Source organism: Lycium barbarum, chromosome 10 (assembly GCF_019175385.1).
Source record: "Lycium barbarum isolate Lr01 chromosome 10, ASM1917538v2, whole genome shotgun sequence".
In the NCBI taxonomy this organism is placed as follows: Eukaryota; Viridiplantae; Streptophyta; class Magnoliopsida; order Solanales; family Solanaceae; genus Lycium; species Lycium barbarum.
Window position 1 is genome coordinate 23,472,027 of NC_083346.1, and position 23,012 is coordinate 23,495,038.

General features: G+C 36.4%; 1 long non-coding RNA gene across 5 annotated transcripts; it reads right to left on the minus strand.

The window, feature by feature from the left end:
- Positions 1–7,781: 7,781 nt before the first annotated feature.
- Positions 7,782–22,036, minus strand: LOC132615500 (uncharacterized). 5 transcript variants are annotated; one of them, XR_009572717.1, is made up of 8 exons: positions 21,853–22,036; positions 21,067–21,109; positions 20,773–20,841; positions 13,488–13,555; positions 11,256–12,900; positions 9,613–9,750; positions 8,901–8,968; positions 7,782–8,224 (listed from the first exon to the last, which is right to left on the minus strand). It is a non-coding gene; the product is annotated as an uncharacterized LOC132615500 (long non-coding RNA). The 5 variants fall into 5 exon arrangements; XR_009572716.1 differs by lacking the exon at positions 9,613–9,750; XR_009572715.1 differs by lacking the exon at positions 7,782–8,224 and having other exon boundaries at positions 8,231–8,968.
- Between the last annotated feature and the right edge of the window lie 976 nt (positions 22,037–23,012).

Below are 23,012 nucleotides of genomic sequence, written 5' to 3' on the forward strand. Positions count from 1 at the left end.
TCAAACATGTCGTGATACAATTTCGAAGTTAAACCTATAATATTCAAATCCTGAATAGGCCTGCGTCAACAAATATACCCCTTCTTCTGCCCACTCCAACACAATTTCCCAGCCAAATTAAAAGAAAGACATAAGTTTTTTAAAAAGGGGACTTTTTCCTTCTATAGAAAGGAATATGCATCATGTCTCTGTTTTAAAGTTGAAGTTGTCCTAAGTGCCATTGATTTCATTCACAGAATTGTTAGAAACCTGTTTTACACAAACAAAAACAAAAAAGTGCATGTCGCTGCATTACATAGTGTTATGAACTTAGGAGTCGTTTGGTAGGTGGAATAGGATAGATCAGGATATTCCATTAAATTCATTTATCCCACCTTCTATATGAGATAACTTATCCCACCATTTATACTAAAATGATGGGACAAAATAATTTTGAGACTAAATAATGCCCATCACCAAACGCAGAAAAATAATCTTATGGGATATTTCGATATTATTATCCTTATATATCCCACCAACCAAATGACCCCTTAAAACTTTAATTTGAGAAAGGCAAACTTACTCAAATGACTACCTTATTGTAGCTTCCTACCATTTATAGCTACCCTTTTAAATATTATCATTTGTAGCTACATTTTGGCAAAATAGTGTATGTTTTCGCGTGTATTTGTTGCCAACAAATACATGAGAACACGGTAAAAAAAAACAGGATCCTTGATTTTAGCCTTTAACGGTGGAGCTATTAAATTAGATATTAATATATTGATGTATTTTAGTGAATTTTTTTTGCTTTGATATATTTAAGTGGTTTTTTTTTTTATGTATTTCAGTGATTTTTTTTTTTGCTAGAATGTATTTCCGTGTCTTTTTTTTTTTTTAATGTATTTCAGTGTTTTTTTTAAATGTATTTTATTGATTTTTTTTTTTGGATGTATTTCAGTGACTTTTTTTGATGTATTTCAAATACATTGTGTACATTCCAACTACATATGAAGCCAAATATATTCAAATTTTCATGTATTTGAATGGATTTCAACAAATACATTCAGATACAAGACAAAAAAATTCAAATACATGACAAATACATTAAAAAACAGTGTGTTTGGATATTAACAAAATTCACTAAAACATACACTCTAAAAATACAAAGACAAATAAATTAAAAAAACAGTGTATTTGTGAGATGTAGATTTTTGAATGTATTTGTATTTGACTTTTAACAAATGCACACGGCCAGATCTGAGACATTACCACCACCAAAAAACCCTAATTTCTCCACCACCACCAAAATCCTAATCTGAGACACTACCACCACCAAAAACCCAAATCTGAGACACCACCACCACCAAAAAAATCCTAATCTTTCCACCACCAATAAAACCCTAATCTCTCCACCTCCACGTCATCTTCTCCGCCGCCATCTCAAAATCACCCTAATCTCTCCACCACTACCAAAATCCTAATCTGAGAATCTAAATTAAAGATTCTCATTATGACTTGCTCGAAAGATTGATCTTCTTCCAAGACGTAACATAGCCAGTTTCATATCAAATCAGAGAAGATAAGCAAAAACAAAAGAGAAAAGTAGATTTCAACTTTTTTTCTTCTCTATTTTTCTTTTCTTGTTGGAGTGAAGGAGTGTAAGTGGGTGCAGTTGGAATTGATTGGAAATACTTGGACAATGCTATATGCAAAATTTGAGGAAGATTAGAAGAAATTTAGACTAACTCGGAATCAGACCTAGAAAACGAAAAGAGAGAGAGAGGGGTGAGCACAGAGGGAGAGGGAGAAGAGAGAGAGGGGCGGCGCGACCATGGTAGTGGTGGTTGAGAGAAGGGGAGAGAGATTTTTTAGGGTTTTGAGAAATAAAAAATCTGAAATGGGTAGTGATTGGGAAAAAGGAAAGATATATGTGTTTGGGTATGTATTTTTGATATAGCTACCATTTGTAATTTAGAAAAGTTAATTAGCTAATAAATATAATTAAATAAAAGGGTAATTAATATTAATAATTAGGTCTTAAAAGAAGCTATAATGAGTAAAAATTCCTTTGAGAAACTAGTCTGTTCACATTGGTCCATTACACAGAGCTGGCCCAAAGAATGAAGGCCCAACTGCTTGGTCCAACTGAGCTTTGATTGTTAGCCATTACACATTTGTAATACTCCCTCCGTCCCATATTAGTTGACCACTTTCTCTTTTACACGCCCTTTAAGAAATCATAAATGAAAGTGTATTTTTACTATATTACCCTTGTCTCTCTTCAATAAATTACACTCTAATCAATATTGGTTACTTTGAAAAACAATTAAAGTTAAGGAAAAAAATTAATTAGTTGTATCTTGATTTTGTAAATGGACAAGTATTTTGGGACAGATACTTTTAGTAATGTGGCCAACTAATATTGGATGGAGGGAGTAGCATTTTCATTTTCCCCTTGTAATTGCTCTGTCTAATTTTGCAACTCTTTTGTACATATAAATATACTAGAAATGCCCAGGGCCGACTCAACATGATTGGGAGCCTAAAGCCAAACTTGATATAAAAATCCTGTATTTAGGAAGAAAAAAAAAGATCATCACATATATTTTTATTTAAAGTCTATTTTTCTAGATTTTTTAGATGTGAAATCATTAATTATTATTTTATAATCGATTTGTTATAATAAATCCTTTTCGATTGATAATATAGCTATTAAAAGCTCCTTTTTCATTTTATTAATTCATTAATGATAAATGGAAAAACAATATAAGTTAGTATTGTTACCCAAGAGAGTCATGTATTATTGAAAAAGACTCAAACATGCCATTGAACTTAACAAAATGGCTCACATATGCCACCATCAAAAAGGGGTGGGGGTTGGTAAGTAATAAAGAGTTTAGGTAAATCTGGCAGTAGTAGGACTCCGTTAGTAGCTAGTGGCACGAATGAACCAAATATGTCACAACGATGACATAAATGAACTCAACTATTAACGAGTGACATGAATTAGCCACTTCGGATAGTTCAATGGTATATTTGAGCTTTTTTCCTAGAATATTTAATAATAAGATAATAAGAATAGTAAATGTGGGAAAACAATAAATACATAAAATTAATAATATATATGTGCTAAATTTTTAGAAAAAATGGGCCCCTTAAAAAGTTTGAATCTCAAGTCATTGCTTTAGTGGCGTATGGTAGAGCCGGCCCTAGAAGTGCGCAGATATAAAAGATAATTTTTAGGTCGGTGAAATCCTGAGAGAATATCTTTCCTCTCTATGAAACTTCTCTTTGCTTTTACGGTGTCAATCTCTTTTCCTTTCGCAATTCGATCCTTACTTCAAACATGGTATCAAAGCCGTGTGTAATGAACCAATCTACTACTATACATATTACTACTACTATATATAACGGCCGATCTCAATCTTTTGTTGTCCTCACATTGCAAAAACAAGAATTTTGATTGGTTGGTGATATCAAGCTACTTACACATGGCTGCTGCTGCCTTTTCCTTGCATGTCCCATTTTTAACATTCAATTGTTTTTCTTCAGCCCATTTGACATGGGCCCTTACAATATTTTGTCAATCTGCTTTAGCCTCTTACACCCTTTAATTTATATTATGATATTTTTAACTTTTATTTTAGTTCAAAATAAATAGTTTTTACATAATCAAGAAGATATTAATGGAGTAACTTTTTTTCTTCTTCAAATTTACCCTTATTTAGATAAATGAATTTTTACATAACCAAAAAATTATATTAAATTGCTACTTTTTAATTAAGGATAATTTAGTGAAAACGCTTCCCACTTTATAGGGATAAGTAATTATTTAAGAGGTGTGTCCGACCTATAACACCATATCATATGAACCGAATGGAGTATTAGATTACCCTTTACATTATTTGTCATTATACATTTGGTTAAAAATTAGGCAACTGTGGAGCTTCATATTCGTTTCTAAGGGGAGCATTATTAGATCTTACTGATTACTTTCTCTTCATTTCAATTTATATGGGAATTTTCATTTTTCGGGAGTTAATTTGACTAAACTTTGAAGTTAAATTAAATTAGATCAATTTAATATTTTAAATTAAAATTAATGTGTCTAAAAAAATATACCAAAAGTACTATAAATTACAATTTTAACTGATGATTAATATTTTTTTAAGTATAAAATATATATGAAGAACTAAATTGATTCTTGAGGTTCATTTAATGAATTTAGTTTTTTTCTTCTTAATTTCGTCTAAAACTAAGTTTAAATCACCCCATTTAACTAACATAAACTCTTGCAGCATGAAATATCATGAGTGAAATTAAAACTTAATAAATTTCAAAAAATCTATTTCTATTTATAAATAACAAAATCATACACTCACAAATTCATAAAAATGTCGAAAAAAATAATAAATAATATAATTTTCATTGAGTTGTAATTATTTTATAGAATTTAGATCATGTTATTTTACAAATGTCGAGTCGCTTGTATCTCTTTGATCTTTGATAATTCTCCTGCCAAACTTCCTTCTTCATAAATAATATTTTGTTTAAGAATTGTCTAATTAAGTAATTAAGAAACTTTATAACTAAGAAAACTTATCAATAATACATATTTAACATGCCACTGAATTATATTAATTAAGCAGTAAACAAATATTATACAAATTATACCTTTTTAATTAAAATATTAGTACTTGAATATCCTGTGTTTGGGCCTGGGCTTAGCAGGAGCCTCATGTAACTAGTGTCCATGGCACCACGCAACGTAAATCCACCTCTGGTTAAAGCTAGTTAACCTTTTTTTCCTACTTTTTGTTAACTACTTACGTTCCTCGCCCCAATTTATGTGGAGGTGTTTAACTTGACACAAAGTTTAAGGGGAAAAAAGAGATTTTTGAAAATTATGGTCTTAAACTTGTTATGACATTTCTGTGACTAAATGTATTTTATTAAGTGTAAAAGTAATAAAGTTGAAGTTATTTTACTTTCAAATTTAGAAAAATATCATACTTTTTGAAATAAATTATGTAATAAAGAAAGAGTGTCACACAAAATAACTGAAGTACAACAAAAAAAGAAGGAAAACGAAGAAAAAACAATCACTCATTTGAAGCCCATATTTTAATTTTATATGGCATAGCTAACTCTAAGATGTATTTATGGTTAATAACTACACTTTATTTTTATTACCATTCATAGCTATACAATATTGTAAATTTTCCATCCATAGCTACTGCAGTAACATAAAGTTACTGTGCTACATATACGGCTTGTATCCAATTCCACTATTTCAAACACTCTTCTCTCTCTTTCTTTCTCAATCTTCACAGTGTTTCTCTCCATTATCTCTGTCCACAATCATACCACGATTAGGTTTTCAATATCCAGAGACTCGAAATTGGGAGAGAGGAAGCCATCGACGATTAGATCCTGAAAAACAGAGCAGTAGTAGTTTTGGAGACCAGTGCCGAGATCCGGTGATTCAACGGCAATGTTGAGGATTAGGGTTTCAGGCAAGAAGCAGAAGTCGTCAGAGTTACAGGATTTGCCTTTGACAGTGAAGATGTAAGTGAAACGAGTGATGGACACGAGAATTACGAAAGAGGAAGAGTCGCACCAGAATATTTCCCAGGAAATATAAGCCAAACTCTGAATTACGAAAGAGGAAGAGTCGCACCAAAATATTTCCCAGGAAATATAAGCCAAACTCTGAATTACGAAAGAGGAAGAGTCACACCAGAATATTTCCCAGGAAATATAAGCCAAACTCTTCTCTTCTACGCCTCAACACTGATGCTCCATTTTTTAGTGTAAATACAATGTATTTGAGTGTATTCGTCATTTTTTTAGTGTAGGTATGAGCTATGTGTATTTGGCTGAGTGTATTTTTTGGGCAAACTAGATGTATTCTGAAATGGATTTGAGTGTATTCTCCATTTTTTTGAATGAAAATACAGTGTATTTTGTATTTCGCCGGAGATCCGACCGGATTTGATTATATTCTCCATATTATGAATACACTATGTAATTTTGAAAAGAATACAATATTGTTTAGCAGACCAGGTATATTTTATTCAAATACATGTGTATTTGTATGTATTTATGCATTGTCGTATCTATGCAAGTCTGTATTTCTATCAGATGTATTACATACAGATACGTGTGTATTTGTGTGTATTTATGCATTGCATTATTTATTGAAGTATGTATTTCTGTCAGATGTATTTGCCACAAATACATGTGTACTTGTTTTAATTTATGCATTGCAGTATATATGCAAATACTTCAACGAATTCGATAAACTTTTATAGGAACGAGCGCGGTCACAAAGTAAATACAACCAAATACATCTGTATGTAGCTAATTTAAAACACATAATCTATTTTATATGATGACTGATGAAGTGTATTCAAAACAATTGAGAAAAATACAATTAAATACATTCAGGTATATGTTTTTTAACCTTTTTTTTTAATTTGTACGTAAGTATGGAAAGAGAGACGAGATGCCTGTGAAATAATGGGACTGAGATCGATAGGCGTGATTTTTGAGAGATTTTATTTTGTTTGCCTTTTTAAACACATTTTCCTCATCTTGTGCCTATTTTACCTCGCATGAAAATTGGATACAACAGACTTGTCCGTATATCAGAAAGGTAGCTACGGAATGTAATTATTGAAAACATAACTACGGATTGTTACAAGGCTCCATTATATAGCTACTTATGTAAGTTATCTTGGTGATGATGGCCCAACATGCTCGTATATGTTCTATAACAAGAAAACGATCCTAACGGACCTTTTGAGATAGGACTGACTCGTTCTTAATCAAAGGTTCAATTATCCTTTATCCTCAAAAGTTTAATTTTGTTCATAATTATTCAAAATTGATCAACCTTTATCATTGGTTAAGCTTGTGGTTTGACATTTGGGATAATTTCAATAGCATACAATCCAACATAAAATATTGCATCCACGTAGTCATATTTTTTTTTTCCAGTAGTATTTATACACACGATATCCAACATTAACACCTATTGTAGACAATGTATAAATATGTATAAAGGGCCATTTCTGGTAATATTTGAAATATGGACCATTTCGAGTGTAAATATTTTCTCCAAATAGACATAGAGTGTTATTTTTCTTTAATATTATCCAATCCTTTAGAGAGAATTCTCATTATTGCCCTTAACTTTTAATGTAGGTTGAATTTATAATAAAAATTGAGCGGTAAATTTGGACCGACGCTGGAGCTTTGTTAATAACAAGATAAAACGAACCGATTTGTTGACGACAAGTGTATAAATGAATCTAAAGTGTAATAAAAATAAAATTAACCAATTGTTGCAAGTGTATAAATGAATCTAAAGTGTAATAAAAATAAAATTAAGCAATTTTAAATAACATAAAGACAAATTTGCATTTTTTCCGAATAAAAAAGTGAGACTTAGGGAAAGTGGAATTACTTTATGCTCCTTTCCTTTACTTCACCGGAGGAGAAGAAGATAAGGAAGAAAATAAAATATGCTTATATTTTTCCCAATTTTTTTTTCCGACAAAAAGGATAGTAATAGATGGAATATGTTTCCTAAGTTTTATTTCATTTTTTCTTTTTTGTTCTACTTCCAGATCAAATGAAAAGAAGGTTATGTAAATAAACTAGATGGCCCGTGCCCGTGCAAGGCACAGGCATTTCCCCAACATCTTTTGTATAAATGAAATCCAACATTAGAAAAGTTAATTTTACGGTGTTCTATTGTGTTGTAGGATTATCCAAATAAAGAAAATATCATCAAACTAAATATTGGAGTAACATAATATACTATATTCATTTGGAGAACACAATTATTATGCTACATTTTTGAACTTGCTAGAAAGACAAACATCGAGATTGTTTGTAATCATGTAGGTGGTCCAACGCTCTACTATGTCTTTTGTTTCACTTCTTCTGGAACAATCACAAACACCTATTTAATTAAGGATCTACTACCAGAAATTCAATGCGTAATCTCAGAAATGTGTATTCCTAAATAATCTCATTTCCAAGCAAAGCAACAATTCCCCTCACGTCCTTCATCACGGAAGATGAGTAAAACTGAGCTCCATGATGAGTTTTTAACTGGCAACATATGCTAGTTGCAGCTATCATGTCTTAGTATTTGTTGAATGGTTTCATCCTCATTCTGCCCATTGGAAGATCCCTTATTTTCAGAACCAGGTCCACTTGCGGAATGAAACTTGCCAAAAGAAAGTACAATACCCCACAAAGCACAGGGAATTAAACATGAGAAAGAATGAAAAAACATACGCAAGAAGGGAAAGACAAAAATTAAACTCAATGCTATATTCTACATCGGGTACTTTTAAATAAGCAATACACAACCAATTAAACTTATGAACAATATATTAGGCCTCCGTCACTCACTCAAACAAGTTGATGGCTGATATTTTGCACCACAGGTAACCACGATATCCGCCATATTTACTTGAAATGCGAAAGACATCCCTTGATATGAATTTTTTTCCATGTTTGTGTCACGACTCAAACAGCCGTGAGTGGCACCCACACAAATCCCCTAGTGGGCGAACCAATCCCCATAACCAATCATCCTTTAATTAATCAATTTTAACACGATCAAGGATATAATAATAATAATAATAATAATAATAATAATAATAATAATAATAATAATAATAATAATATCCAAACTGTCTGGTCATGCCATAAATAATTAAAGGTGTGGAAGTCCTAACTATTGCAACCCCAAAATCCGAAAGTCATCGTACAAGGACTCTAAAACATAACTATCTAAAGAATGAACAACAGTATGAAATAATCATAAATGTCTGAAATAAAATAGACATCCAAAATAAAAAATATCTCCAGGTGGCATGGCATGAATAGGAGCTCACCATCGGATCTGATCAGGAACTGGCCTCACGCTAAATATGAGGTCTGGTAGATGTCGCTGGATCACAATCTGCACTCAGAAGAATGCAGCAAGGTAGTATCAGTACAAACACTATGTACCGGTAGATATCATAGGAAAATCAATAGAATAGACAGATAGGCACAACATCACATAACCATATGAAACTATCAACAAGAATCACCCAACACCAAAATAAGATAAGCCCACACAAAATAGTAGTCAATAAAAGTAACTCAACCCGTGTCATTACCAACACAACCATAACTCACAAATTATCTCAACTCTGTCACGTGTCCTTACACACATGCTAAATGGTATTGTTTGCCCAAATATCCATGACCTGCAGGGGACCCATGATGTCCATGTACCACTCACTCCGGAACTGACCTCGGATCACGAGCCCATAAATAGACCACATCCTCACCCCCTGTCAAATGTGCCTTTTCATATTTATATTGTATTTCTTATCACAATGTATTTCCATTCCACAATCAATTAGGAATGTGAACAATCAATGCATCAATATCAAAGAACATAAGTCACCATGCCACAAGTCATATCAAGGCTCAAGAATCAATTCATCAAAAGCATGAACAAAAGATTACTCCAAGTAACTCCATCCATTTTCGCTGCCTAGAATTAAGATCTCTCTGAGTAAACACATGCTGGAGACTGCGATGATCAGTAAATACCTCGCAACGGGCACTATAGAGATAGTGCCTCCAAATCTTCAACATAAAAACCACAGCTGCCAACTCCAAGTCATGAGTAGGATAGTTCTTTTCATGAATCTTCAGCTGTCTGGAAGCATAAGCAATCATCTTCTTTTCCTGCATCGAAACAACACCCAAACCAGAACGAGATGCGTCACAATAAACCACAAAGTCCTTGCCCTCCACAGGCAAAGATAGAATAGAAGTTGTAATCAATAAAGTCTGGAGCTTTTGGAAGCTCTCCTCACACTCGTCGGACTACTGGAAGAGTATCTCTTTCTGAGTCACGGGTTAAATGTGAGGTAATAGAAGCAAAGCCCTTCACGAACCGACGGTAGTAACTGGCTAACCTCACAAAGCTGTGAGATTCTATCACTGATGTAGGCCTAGCCTAATATCTCACTGCTTCGTTCTTTTTAGGATCAACCATAATCCCTTCCTTCGAAACCACATGTCCCAAGAAGGAAACAGACGCAAGCCATAACTCACACTTAGATAACTTAGCACACAACTCCTTGTCTCTTAGCAACCCAAGAACCACTCTCAAGTGTCTTTCATGATTTTCTTTACTCTTCGAATAAACCAGGATGTCATCAATAAACACTATCACAAAGGAGTCTAAGTATGGCTTAAAGATGCCATTCATCAAGTCCATAAAAGCAGCTGGGGCATTAATAAACCAGAAAGACATAACAAGAAATTCATAATGCCCATACCTAGTACGAAAAGCTGTCTTAGGAATATTCTCTGCCCGAATTTTCAACTGATGATAGCCCGATCTCAAATCAATTTTCGAAAACACAGAAGCCCCCTGAAGCTGATCAACCAAATCATCAATACGATGGATGGGGTACTTATTTCGGATGGTGACTTTATTTAACTGGCAGTAATCAATGCACATCTGCATAGTCCCATCTTTCTTTTTCACGAACAGACTAGCAGCGTCCCATGGGGAGACACTCAGACGAATGAAACCCTTACTAAGAAGATCCTAAAGTTGTTCGTTTAATTCCCTTAACTTTGCTGGTTCCATACGATATGGTGGAATAGAAATAGGGCGGGTCCCTGGCTCTAAGTCAAAGCAGAAATCAATCTCACGGTCCAGTGGCATGCCTGGCAAGTCTGTAAGAAACACCTCTGCAAACTGACGTACCACAGAAACTGACTCAAGAGATGGACCGTCAACACTGATATCACGGATATGTGCCAAATAAGCCAAGCACCCCCTATCCACTAACTTCTTTGCACGAATAAAGGAAATAATTTTTTTTTTTTAAGGGACTAAGGTTATCCTTCCACTCAAGTCTGGGTACCCCGGCATAGCGAAGGTGATTGTCTTGGCATGACAATCTAGAATTGCATGATAAGGAGCTAACCAACTCATACCCAGAATGACATCAAAATCTATCATGTTTAGAATCACTAAATCCACTTAGCTGCCCTACCTCATAAGTATGACAGTGCAAGATCGAAAGACTCTATCTACAACCATATATGTATAGGGGTATCAAGAAAATCACAGACCATATCAAGACCCATAGAGAAATATGTAGATATATAAGAAAATGTAGAACCCGGATCAAATAATACACAAGCCATATGGTGACAGACTGAGATGTTACCTGTAATGACTACATCTGAGCCCTCAGCCTTTGTCCTAACAGGAAAGGCATAACAGTGAACCCGTCTACTAGTATCCTGCGAACCATTGCTATCAACCTGTCATGTCTGAGCTCCGCCCCTGCCGGACTGATGTCCACCTCTACTAGACTGGAAACCGCCTTTGTTAGGTTGGGTACCACCTTTACCAGCCGTGTGACCGCCATGCCCAGACTGAGCACGGTTACCCCCATAAGATCCTCGCCCTCTACCTGATGCTGGAGCTCAGGGAGCCTAAAACTGAGTACCCTATCCACCTTGCCTAATTCTAGGAAAATTTCTCTTGAAATGCCCCGTATCACCATACTCAAAGCATCTGCGGTCTAGTCGGATGCGGGATAGAAACGGATGAAGACGAATAACCACTATAATCTGGAGCTCTGACCTGAGAACCCCTTGGCTGACTGGAATTATGCTGATTGGCCCCTGACGGGCCTCCAACTGAAGCCTGCATGGCTGGCTGAATAGGGTGTCCAGAATAGACCTGGGAACTCTGGCCCTTAGAGAAAAAGCCACTGAAACTACCACCCTTTCGAGCCTTTTTCTCCGCGTATTTATTATAACCATCCTGCCTAACACCCTCGACAGTTCTAACATGATCCACCATTTTCTGAAAGGAAGCATATGTTGCTGCAAGCTGAAGAGCTGACAACTAAAGGGCAGTGTTCAACCTCTTCATGAATCTCCTAACCCTTTCCTCCTCAGTAGGCACAAGCTGGAGGGCATAGCGAGACAACGAATGGAACTAAGCCGCATAACCAACTATAGAAAAATTACCCTGCTCAATGTTACTGAACTCATCACGCCTATGGTCCCTCAACGTACGAGGAACATACTTGTCTAAGAACACCTGATAAAATTGAGTTCATATCAATGGGGGCGATCTTGCGGGCCTGCACTCTAAAAAATCCCTCCACCATAACTTGGCATTACCTAAAAGTTGGAAGGTCACAAACTCAACACCATACTTCTCTATTGCCCCCATCTTATGGGGCCTCTCATGACAGTTCTAATAAAATCATATGAATCCTCAAACTCAGTGCCAAAGAACTCTGGAGGCTTCATCGTAGTGAACCTCCAAAACAAATCATGCTCATCCTCAGTCAACACCGGACCTCTCACTGGTCTGGGAAATACCTCTAGTCCTGGAGCCTCATCCAACTAAGGAGCCACAGTTGCAACATGCTGTAACCCCGGAGCACGAACTCTGCCTGGAGCTGGATCACCCACTCTGGCACCCTGAGCACCTGGAGCAGCCGGTGACATACCTGTCTCTGTCAACCTATTCAGCAGGTTCAACACTTGAACCATCACGTCTGACAACACTGGAGGAGATATAATATCAAGATGAGCTAGTGCTGCAGCAAACTCTGCTGTCTCTTCTGGAATCACCTGAGGCTCAGGGGACTCGGCGCGAGCCTGACCAGCCGCAGGAGCCCCGCCCCTGGCTGGCGCCGCTGCACCCCTACCTCTACCACGACCACGGCCCCTGGCCGGGCTTCCACCACGAATTGCGGCCCCAACGGCCTGTCCTCCACCACGAGCTTTGACCCTAGCGGCCGGCGCGGGTACCTCATTAGCTGCTGTTGCCGCACGAGTCCTCACCATCTGTGAGAGAATAGAAGGAAAAGTCAGATACCAATTTGAATCATCTAGATACCAATTGGAATCAAGTAGCACGAAAGGAAGAAAGAGTTATAATTTTCTTAGTATCCCATAGTCTCTCGAAGATAAGTACAGACGTCTCCGTACTGATCTGCAAGACTTGACTAGACATGTCCTTGTGCAATGAGATCGATGAACTTAGGGTTCTGATACCAACTTTTTCACGACCCAAACAGCCGTGAGTGGCACCCACACAAATCCCCTAGCGGGCGAATCAATCCCCTTAACCAATCATCCTTTAATTAATCAATTTTTACACAATCAAGGATATTATAATAATAATAATAATAATAATAATAATAATAATAATAATAATAATCTCCAAACTGTCTAGTCATGCCATAAATAATTAAAAGTGCGGAAGTCCTAACTATTGCAACCCTAAAATCCGAAAGTCATCGTATAAGGACTCTAAAACATAACTATCTAAAGAATGAACAATGGTATGAAATAATCATAAATGTCTGAAATGAAATAGACATCCAAAATAAGAAAGATCTCCAGGCGGCATGGCATGGATAGGAGCTCACCATCGGATCTGATCAGGAACCGGCCTCACGCTAAATATGAGATCTGGTAGATGTCGTTGGATCACAATCTGCACTCAGAAGAATGCAGCAAGATAGTATCAGTACAAACACTATATAGCGATAGATATCATAGGCCGACTAAGATTAGTATCATGTATAAAATCACAAAATCAATAGAATAGACAGATAGACACAACAACACATAACTTTATGAAACTATCAACAAGAATCTTCCAATCACCGAAATAAGATAAGCCCACACAAACAGTAATCAATAAAAGTAACTCAACCCGTGTCACTACTAACACAACCATAACTTACGAATTTTCTCAACTCTGTCACAAATTCGTACAAACATGATAAATGGTAATGTTTGCTCGAATAGTGGCGCCATTGCCGGGGACTTAGAAAAATTTATTGTTTTTCTAATTTGAGTTTTTTTTCTATTCGAGTCTTTACTTTTTTTCGTTGTTCTACTTGTGTCACTTCAAGTTTCTTTGGTTTATGCCAAGCACTAGAAGTTCAGGAAAATCGTTATTTGATCTTGATCCCGAAATCGAAAGAACTTTGCATAGACATAAAAAAATGGCTAACGAAGCAGCAAGACTTGCTCTTGAACAGACAGAAAGGGATAGAAATAAAAACGGGGATTAACAGGGTGGAAGAGCAGCTGCGAGGGCACAAGAACAACAAATTCTTTTGTCTAGTTATGCTAGAACTAGTCTAGCAACTATTGCTTTTGTCCAGTTATGCTAGACCTAGTCTAGCAACTATTGCTAAGGCTATCGTTAGACCTGACATTACTGAAAATTTTGAGCTGAAAGAAGGAACAGTGCGGCTGGTACAACATACGTGCCAATATATGGGTAAGTCTAGTAAAGACTCGCATAAGCACTTGATGTAGTTCATGGATTTGAGCGAGAATTTTCAATATATAGATGTTCCCGATGATTATCTGAAGCTATCCTTATTTCCATTCTCATTGATTGGTGAAGCAAGGGAATGGTTGACGAATCTGCCTGCAGGTTCTATCACTTCTTGGGAGGTATTATCGAATAAGTTTACCGACAGGTTTTTCTCACCCAAGAAAATAAAGGAGCTGCGAGGAAGAATTGCTAATTTCACTGAGAGAGATTCTGAATCTCTTCCACACGGTTGGGAAAAGTATAAGGGTTATTTGCGAGATTGCCCTGATCACATGCAGCCAAAGGAGATCATTGAAAACTATTTTGTAGAAGGACTTAACCATGAATCAAGGGTCTTATTGAATGCTTCAGCTCAAGGGCAGATCTTAAACAAAACATATGAAGAGATGGAAGCTCTCCTTGAGATGATGTCCGAAGGTCAACATGAGTATCATGAAACTAGCCGGGGGTTACCACAAAAAGCTGCTGGGATTCTTGAAGTTGATGATGTTGCAGCTATTCCGGCTGATATAGGTACTCTTACTAACGTGATGTTGAGGGCGTTTCCTCAAGCTCAGCAGATTCAACCAGTTCAACATATTCAGCAGGCAGTATATGTAAGTTGTGGTGAGCCACATGATTATAGCAATTGCCCAATGAATCCAGAGTCTGTCTATTTTGTGGGGCAGAAAAATCGTGGTATCGAAAATCGAGGAAACTATTAAGAAAATAATTACAACGCTCCATTCCGGAAGCAGGACTTCCACAAGCCGAACAATTATCAACAACCTCAAGCTCAGCCAGCTAGCAATTTGGAAGAGATGATGAAGCATCTCATAGCTCAGAATCAAGTGACACAGCAGCAAAATTAGAAAGTTCATAGTGGGATCCAGAAATCTATTCACGAGCTTGAGCGTCAGATGGGGCAAATGGCTCTTATGCAGAATGTCAGACCACCGGGTGCTCTTCCTAGTGATACTGAGAAAAATCCAAAGGATTGCAAGACAGCCACCTTGAGGAATGGCAGAGAACTTGAGGAAGTGTCTTAAAAAAAGAAGAACATAACAGAAGCATAACTTATCCCTGCTAAGCGAGATGAGCCAAAGAAAACAGTCGCAGAGCAACCAGTTGAGGAAGTGGTTCGACCACCTCCTCTCTTTCCACAGCGACTTCAGAAATTGAAAGCATATTCAGCTTGCAAGAAATATTTTGAACTTTTGAAACAGGTACACATCAACATCCTTTTGGTGGAGTTTTTGCAATAAGTTCCAAAATATGCTAAGTATATCAAAGATGTGGTTGCAAACAAAAGGCGTTGGACAGAGTTTGAGACTGTTGCACTTACTGAGGAGTGCAGTTCTAGAGTGAGGAGTAAAATTCCTCCAAAGTTGAACGATCCGGGCAGTTTCACGATTTCGATTACCATTGGCAACATTGAAGTTGGGCTAGCATTGTGTGATTTGAGTGCGAGTATTAATCTGATGCCCACTTCTGTGTTCCGAACATTAGGCTTGGGTGAGCCTAGGCCAACGACTATTACGTTGCAGCTGGCTGATCGATCTCTTGGTTATCCTGATGGTATTATTGAGGATGTTTTTGTGAAGGTAGGCTCGTTTATCCTGTCGGTTGATTTTGTGATACTTGATTATGAGGCAGATAAGAGTGTTCTTCTCATCATGGGGAGAGGATTCTTGGCTACTGTTGATGCTGTGATCCGAGTGAAAGATGGGAAGATGTCCATGACAGTTGATGGACAAGAGGCGACTTTTGATGTGTTTAAAGACACCAAGCTTCCAGCCCATTATGAGGAGTTGAAGATGATTTCCGTGGTGGAGCCCGAGCTCACTAATGCAGAGTTAGATCACTTTCTAGCTTCGCGAGATCCTTTGGAGATAACTTTGGTGTATGGGGAAGACTTGATGATTGATGCAGAAGTCGAGGAGTGTCTTAACATCCTTGACACTTCATATGCTTATTTACGAGCAAACACACCATTTGAGGAGCTAGACAGACGAAAGTCATGGAAGAAGCTGAAACCATCTATTGAAGAAACTCCAGTTCTTGAGTTAAAGCCATTACCTCTTCATCTTCACTACGCTTTCTTGGGTAGTGGAGACACATTGCCTGTAATACTTTCTGCTTACTTGAATGATGTGCAGGTTAAACGTGTGTTACGAGTGGTAAGAGATCGAATCCGAGCCCTTGGCTGGTCGATAGCTAATATTCGAGGTATTAGTAGTTCGTTTTGCATGCACAAAATATTATTGGAGGAAGACAGCAAGCCTAGTGTTGAGTGCCAGAGACGACTGAACCCGATCATGAAGGAGGTGGTGAAGAAAGAGGTAATCAAGTGGCTTGACAGCTGTATTATTTATCCCATCTCTGATAGCAAATGGGTAAGTCCTGTACAATGTGTCCCGAAGAAAGGGGGCATGACTGTTGTAGAGAACGAGAAGAATGAGTTGGTGCCTCAACGAACTGTTACTAGTTGGAGGATATATATTGACTATTGCAAGTTGAATAACGCCACCAGAAAAGATCACTTTCCTTTGCCCTTCATGGATCAGATGCTCGATATATTGGCTAGGCACGATTATTATTGCTTTCTGGATGGCTATTCAGGCTACAACCAGATCATGATTGCACCTGAGGATTAAGAGAAGACCACATTCACATGTCCATATGGCACGTTTGCATTCGAAAGGATGCCTTTCGGTTTGTGTAATGCTCCGGGTACTTTCTAGCGATGCATGATGGCTATTTTCACCGATATGGTGGAAAAATATGTGGAGGTATTTATGGATGACTTTTCTATTTTTGGGGATTCTTTTGATGACTGCTTGAACCATCTTGATGTCGTGTTAGCTCGTTGTGAAGAAACGAACTTGGTACTTAACTGGGAAAAATGCCACTTCATGGTTCGAGAGGGCATCGTTCTTGGGCACAAGATATCGAGCAAGGGAATAGAAGTTGACAAGGCAAAGATTGAAGGAATTGAAAAATTACCACCACCCGTTTCAGTTCGGGGAGTGCGCAGTTTTCTTGGGCATGCAGGCTTCTATGGACGGTTCATCAAAGACTTCTCTAAAGTTTCTAATCCAATGTGAAAGATCTAGAGAAAGATATGAAGTATGTGTTTAATGAAGCCTGTCTGACGACTTTTGATGAGTTGAACAGAGGTTAGTGTCTGCTCCTATTATCATCGCACCCGATTGGTCTCTGCCGTTTATTTTGATGTGTGATGCAAGTGATTTTGCTGTAGGAGCTGTCCTTGGTCAGAAAAGGGACAAGATTTTTCATCCTATTTACTATGCCAGCAAGACACTTGATGCAACCCATATGAACTATACTGTCACAGAGAAGGAGTTATTGGCGATTGTCTACGCCTTTGACAAATTTCGATCATATCTTGTGGGCACGAAGGTGATTGTATATACTGATCACACTGAAGTTCATTATTTGTTTGCGAAGAAGGATGCAAAGCCGAGGCTTATTCGTTGGGTGTTGCTACTGCCAGAGTTTGACATTGAGATTCTTGACCGGAAGGGCACAGAAAATGAAGTAGCAGATCACTTATTGAGATTGGAAGATCGGGAACATGTAGGTGAAGCAATGGTGATTAAGGAGACTTTTCGTGATGAACAACTTTTTGCTCTTCAATCAGCTGAGGTACCATGGTATGCAGACATGGTGAACTTTATAGTAAGTGAGAGTTATCCCCCTGGCGCTAATCACGAGAAGAAGAAGCGGATTTTGCATGATAGCCGTTTCTATGTATGGGATGAGCCCTATCTACATAAGGTTGGCACAGATTAGCTGATTAGAAGATGTATCCCAGAGAAAGAGGTCCTTGCGATTCTTGAGAAGTGTCACGCGTCACCCTATGGTAGTTATCACGTGGGTGACAGAACAGCTGCGAAGGTACTTCAGTCAGGTTTCTATTGGCCCACTTTATTCAAAGATGCTCATGAATTTGTGAGAGCCTGCGATAACTGCCAAAGAACAGGAAATATCTCCAAGTGTCATGAAATGCCTTTGAAGGGCGTCTTAGAGATCGAACTATTTGATGTGTGGGGTATTGACTTCATGGGACCCTTCATATCGTCCAAGGGGAATAAGTACATATTGGTTGTTGTAGACTATGTCTCGAAGTGGGTGGAGGCCATTGCACTTCCTACCAATGATGCTAGTGTGGTGGCAAGATTTCTAAAGAAGAACATTTTTACAAGGTTTGGGACCTCTCGAGCCATCATCAACGATCAAGGTACATACTTTTGCAATCGGCTCTTTGATAAATTGGTTCTTAAGTATGGGGTGAAACACAAGATAGCGACTGCTTATCATCCTCAGACGAGTTGTCAAGTGGAGGTATCGAATCGATAAATTAAGAGGATTTTGGAGAAGGCTGTCAGTGTAAGTAGGAAAGAGTGGTCGCTGAAGCTCGATGATGCTCTGTGGGCATACAAAACTGCCTACAAAACTCCTATTGGCACATCTCCCTATAAGCTCGTCTCTGGTAAGGCATGTCATCTACCAGTGGAGCTTGAGCATAGAGCATATTGGGCGATAAAGAAGCTGAATTTGGACTGTTATACCCCATTTTAATCGGGTCAAAGCAGAGTACAACATATTGGTGATCCCTAATTATTTAACTTAAAGAGTCGCCACCTAATTATTTTTAAAGGTGAATTAGGACACCTAATTATTAACTAAGGTAATGCTAAACTAAACCTCCATTAATGATCTACTTAACTATATAATTCTAGGTAAGGGTTCTTAATTATCCTAAAGGGAAGGGGTTAAGCATCCTTTAAGATCCGTTAAGTACGGTTAACTGGCCAAACTTAGAGTTAATTAAAAAGGCTAAGATCCTGAAAACGTCTAAATAATTTAAAGTAATGACTAAAAGTGGGTACAATAGCATAAATTTGGTCATTGAAAAGTAGAAGTAGCAGACTTGAATAAAATATTTGTACTAAAGGAAATCAAATTTGTATGGTAGAAACTAAAGAAAATCGTTTAAAAAGTCGGTCAAATACATCTACCTGCCCAAATGTGAGCATAAAATATAACTATGTTTAAGAAATAAGTATTGGATGAGGACTGGATAACAGAATCACTTTAGATAAAAGTATTTATATCGGTTTCATTTTTTAAAGATCCACGTCTTGCAAAATCACTTCCTCGTTTGAAAATGCTGTTGACGACGCTTTTTATTTTATGAAAATACTAAGTTTTGACAGGAAAAAGGTTGTGAAGTACGAAAAAGGAACCCCAAATGATTTTACTAATATACTTGACACAGAATCCTCCAAAGTGAAGCCTCTGTCCAAATGTCATGCTCTATGTCAAAAAAAGGGTATTCCTTGCTGCTGTTTAAGGATGAAAACTAGAGTAATATTCCAGTGGTTAATCTTATAGACAATCCGAGTTTCTAGAAGACAAAGAAAACGACAAACACATAATTGAAGATAAAATATTTATCACATCAACACAAGTAAATAAAACGAGCAATATAAATAGGAAAATCATTGATCACGTTCAACTTTAACAAGAGGACAAAATCCCCTCTGTAGGCGGAGTTTCATTTGAAACTCTCATACTCCATACGGATGTACATGTAAAAGCAAAATAAAGAAATTAGAAGATTCCATACTTAACAATAGATAGAGAAGATATATATATATATATATATATATATATATATATATATAAAATCACACACGAGGCAGAGTAAAGTCGGAACGACAACATGTACTGCACATTTTCTCACATTAGTTAGGAATACCCCTTAGCCTATATTAAAAAAAAATCTATCATACTCAAGCAAATGTAATTTACCAGAAAGCACTTCAGCTTTGTTTTTATGAGGGTCCATAGAAACATTATAAGGGGAGTATCTATTTTATACTTTAACACATATTCAATATATGAGGTGAATTTCTAAAGTGAAATATAAGTGTACACGGAATCTAAGATAAAAAGGGAAGAGTAGAATATATTATTATCCACATTTTGCTATATTTCAGGGTTTTCATTTATAGGATAAATCCCATTTATAAATATAGTAGATTTTAAACATAGCAACATAGGTAATCATATCAAATGAAGAACACATATTAAAGACTTAATCTACTAAAATGATATTCCACACAAACTCATGGGTAAAGCACGATACCTAACCCTCACAGAAGAAAAAAAGAGAGCACTATATGCTTCAATAAAAGATCTACGACACATTCACCTCAAACATTACGAACAGATTCCAATAAATTTAAACCAACACTGTCAATAATCATTGTGTAATAAAATTTCAAAGAATACCTAAAATTAATGATTTTTACATGTCTCAATATAAAAAGAAAAGGTTATGATTTTACCTCTTTGTGGTGCAGCGAACGGGGGCTTTGGATCTCCGACTCACCCTCGAAAACGAACGATGCTCAGATCTGAGATAAGAAGATAATGAATACTAAGTGCCTTGAGAAAAATGGCAAGAAGATAATGCTTTCAAAGAGAGAAGTGGCGGCCCAAAAACTTGGTCCAAATGGACTCCGAATGCTAGTATTTATAGATACAAATTAGGGTTATTTTGGGCGGGATTTTGAACACCATGTTTGAGAGTTGGTCAACACAACCGTTTGAATTTAAACGTTGAAATTTGGATGTCTTACCCGAAATGGCGAGACCTTAACTGGAATGGAGAGATTCGCGTACCTTGAAGCACGAAAACGGAAACATGAGATAGAGAGGGGTCTGGAAAAGCATTCTTTTAAACAAAAATGACAAAACAAAATCTTCATTTCGACTGAAGGAGTTTGGCAATTTTTTGAAAGAGGAAATGAGAGACAGAGGTGAAGGGGCGCCGCTGGCCCTCACCAAAGGAAACCCTAGCCCATTGTTTCATAATGTACTGTATTGTACTGTGCTGTTTTGTAGATACAATATTTGGATAGACTGTATCGTTTGCTGCTGTGTAATAACATATTTTATGTTTGGATTGAATGTATCGTACTGTATTTTAATTGGTAAGTTTACTAAAATACCCTAAACTATAAGCTAAGTGCATGTAAATTGTGCAATAGCATAATATCAGACCATTAACAAACACTTAAATTGAAGAAGACACGAACTCACCATTTTCTCACGATGCCTATATTTTTCATATAATCCATAGCTTAAAATGCATAACAAAATAATTGTCAATAACAAAGTATTCATGCGGTCCACAAAATCATAAATACTTAAAATTTAAATAAAATTATTCTAAACTTAATCTTCGGGTGACATCATGGTCAATAAAAGAATCTTGCGGTCTTCCTGTGGAAAGCATGGGAAAGCACAGCAAATAAGCAAAATATTCTATGCAAAAAAATAAAACAAGAAAACAAGCAAATTAATGAAATTATGGCAGATTCCTGAACAAAAAGCAAACATATGGCAGAATGGAATTAGCTTACCTGTAACTTTGAAACTATGGAAGAGTCCTGAGCAAAAAGCAAACATATAAAATTAAAAGAAGGAAAAAGAAGTAGGGAGCAGGACAAAAAAAAAAAACGTAGAAGGAGATAAAAGAAGGAAGAAGACGTAAAAGAAAAAGAAAAACCTAGAAGACGTAGAAAAAGAAAAAGAAAAAGAAGTAGGGAGCCAAACCTAGAAGGAGACAGAGTTATGTAGAAGACGTAGGGTATAGGATTTTTGGGTGGAGTTAAATAATATAAGGTAAAGGGTAAAATAGGATTATGAAATATTAAGTAAGGACATAATTGGAAAAAGAAATTAGGTAACAATGGGATAACACCAAATCGGTTGTTACATAAAATGGGACTTTTCATTGTTACGTAACGACGAAATTTAAAAATACGATACAATACATTTTAAATAACAATCAAAACAAACATTGTTTTTGTGGTAATAATACAATACAATACAATACAATGGGTAACAATGTTCCAAACAGAGTGTAGATGAATTAGGATCAAAACTTGAGACTTAATAAGGTCCATCAAATCATTTTTTATTGAATGGTCGAGATTGATTCTTCAATAGTAGCTTTAGAGGGCCTTTTGGGCTGATCTGAATTGGCTTAGTTTGGGCTGAATATTAGAGCAAACTTGGGCTGCAAATAACTGAAAATATGGGCCTCGGGTGCGGATCTTTCCTTTCTTCCTTTAATTTCTTCGACTTGTAAATTTAAATGAACGACACTCTTTAGTTAATTATATATAAACGTGTGCTAAAGTATTACTTAATATAAAAATATATTTATTAGTAATCAAATAAAAAATAAAATTATACGATATCGTAATAGTTGCGCGATAATATTTATAAAGTTTAAAAGTAAGTAAATGCTATCGTGTAAATATATAAAATAAATGCAATGCGTAAGATGTTAAAAGTGATCATGACGATTATGATATTAAGTGATGGCATAATAATAATAATAATAGGCGATGACTATAGTTGGATAATGAAAAAATGACAATATTAATAGAAAGCTAATAAATGTAATAAAATATAAATAATTGTTCTTAAGTTGTCAAAAATATTAGAAGCGCAAATAAATATTTTGGAAGAAAGGTGGAACAAAATTGGGTGTCAACATAGACATGGGTCAAGC